Genomic DNA, 2,488 nt, shown 5'->3' with positions numbered 1-2,488 from the left:
CATCTGTTTAAAAAAAAAAAAGGAAATTGCTGTTCCCATAGGAGGTGTTTCATGAGAGATGATTTGGTTATGTAAAATGCCTTGGGTTCAGAAATGAAAGCTATGGGAGAGATGGGAAAGGGAGGGGTGGGGGAAGGGGTTTGCTGCATAAGGATGGATGAAGGGATCCTATACCAGGGGTGAGGAATCTGCGGGCTCAAGGCCACCTTCTAGGTCCCTGGGTGCGGCCTTTTGACCGAGTCCAAGTTTTACAGAACAAATCCCTTTATTAAGGTGATTTGTTCTGTGAAGTTTGGATTTAGACAAAAGGTCCAAGCACCTGAGGACCTAGAGGGCCACATGTGACCTTGAGGCCGCAGGTTCTCCACGCTTAATCCTATACCATTCTGAGGTAAGCCTCCCTATTCCAGGTCTCCTGTCAACTTTTGCAAAAACAGGAATGCTGATTCTTCTTTAATTGGCCAAATACCAGCTGAGGTAATCACACTTTATTGTACCCGAGATTCCTTAGCTGCTTCAATTGATAAAGAAACTGTTTTTGAGAAGAAGAGGGAGCACAGGCAGTGCAGGAGGGGATTAAGGGGTCTGCACTCACTCTTGGTCTAGGGCAGCAGGTTTGTAGAAGAGAAGGCGGCCTCATGCCATTGTCTACCCATTTAATCTGAGAAAATGGAGATTGAGCAGCCAGAAGAAACCTTCCCCAATACTGAAGTCATTGGTGAATTTGGTAAGCACCCTGCTGAAGTTATGGAGGAGGGCCAGGCCTTTAAAAGATCTAGAAACACTGATGAAATAGTTGAACTTCACCATTTTGCTTCAAAGCAAGAATGCTGGAGCAGTGACTGGGAAAGGGGGCAAAAATATTAAAACACTTTGTACAGCCTACAATGCCAGGATTTCAGTCTCTGAGCACATATTGAGCATCGGTACAGATATTGAAACAATTGGAGAAATTCTGAAGAAAATCTTCCCTACCTTGGAAGAGGGCCTGCAGTTGCCATCACCCACTGCAACTAGCCAGCTCCTGCTCAAATCTGATGCTACAGAATGCTTAAATTACCAACACTATAAAGGAAGTGACTTTGACTAAGTCTTAACTTTGAGTTAAGACTGATATTTCACCAGAGTCTGGCAGGAGGAATTATTGGGGTCAAAGATGCTGAAATCATAGAACTTCTAGAGAACACTTAGGCAACTATCAAGTTTTTCCAGGAATGCTGTCCTCATTCCACAAATAGAGTTGTTCTTATTGGTGGAAAGCCTGTTAGGGTTGTGGAATGCATAAAGGTCATACTGGATCTTATATCTGAGTCTCCCATCAAAGGATGTGCACAACCCTATGATCCCAATTTCTGTGATGAAACCTATGACTACTGTGGTTTTACAAAGATGTTTGATCATCGACAAGGACGCCTTATGGGATTTCCCACGTGGGGAAGAGGAGACATTGATAGGATGCCCCTGGGTCATGGTGGGCATCCTATGTCCCCATCTAGAAGAGATTATGATAACATGAGCCCTTGCAGAGGACCCTCACCACCTTCTCCTGGACATGGTGACAGGTGTGGCAGCAGAGCTCAAAATCTTCCTCTTCCTCCACCACCACCATCTAGAGGAGGAGATCATACAGCTTATGACAAAAGAGGAGGACCCAGTGATCATTTTGATGGCATGGTTCGTTTTAGTGCTGATGAGACTTAGGACTCTGCAATAGATACATGGAGTCCTTTCCAAATGGCAGATGGATGGCTTCTGAACCACAGGTTGAGTACCATGAGTTTACAGGTGGTTCTAGATATGATTATTCCTACACAGGGTGCCATGGTTCATACAGTGATCTTGGCAGACCCATTATTATAACACAAGTAATTATTCCCAAAGATTTGACTGGATCTATTATTGGAAAAGGTGGTCAGCGAATCAAACAAATACATCATCAATATGGAGCATCAATCAAAACTGATGAACCTTTGGAAGGATCTGAGGATCAAATTATTACTATTACAGGAACACAGGACCAGATATATAATGCACAGTATTTTACTGCAAAACAGTGTGAAGCAGTATGCACATGCTGAAGGATTCTAATGGAAGATTTTTTTTTTCTTTTTTATGGTATGAAGCATTATTCTGAAAAGCTTTTCTAAGACTAGTGAAGAACTGAAGGAGTCCTGCATCTTTTTGTTTTTTTATCTGCTTCTGTTAAAAAAGCCATCATTCCTCTGTTTCCTAGGTGTTCTGCATTTGAGGTGTAGTGGAATCTTTGCTGTTCACCAGATGTAAGGTTTTAGTTCCTTACAAATCGGGGCAGGAGAGAGGGCTCAGGAAGGACAGGTGCACAAAACTAACACTGAAATTTTGAAACAGCAGCAGAGAGAGTGAATTTTATTTTTGTTCATTGTTGGTGGTAAAAAAATAATAATAATAATAATAATATTTCCCCTCCTGTAACTATTGTTAACACCTTCCTTTGTGGTCACTGTAATTT

The 2,488-nt window shown here is 42.2% G+C and overlaps 1 pseudogene; it reads left to right on the top strand.

Moving 5' to 3' along the window:
- The first annotated feature begins 669 nt into the window (after positions 1–669).
- Positions 670–2,088, top strand: LOC114032955 (annotated as a pseudogene).
- Positions 2,089–2,488: the final 400 nt, after the last annotated feature.

This window comes from Vombatus ursinus, unplaced genomic scaffold (assembly GCF_900497805.2).
Source record: "Vombatus ursinus unplaced genomic scaffold, bare-nosed wombat genome assembly UNPS02006174.1, whole genome shotgun sequence".
Classification (NCBI taxonomy): Eukaryota; Metazoa; Chordata; class Mammalia; order Diprotodontia; family Vombatidae; genus Vombatus; species Vombatus ursinus.
The sequence above is the reverse complement of the archived record's forward strand: the minus strand, read 5'-3'. Positions and strand labels throughout refer to the sequence as shown.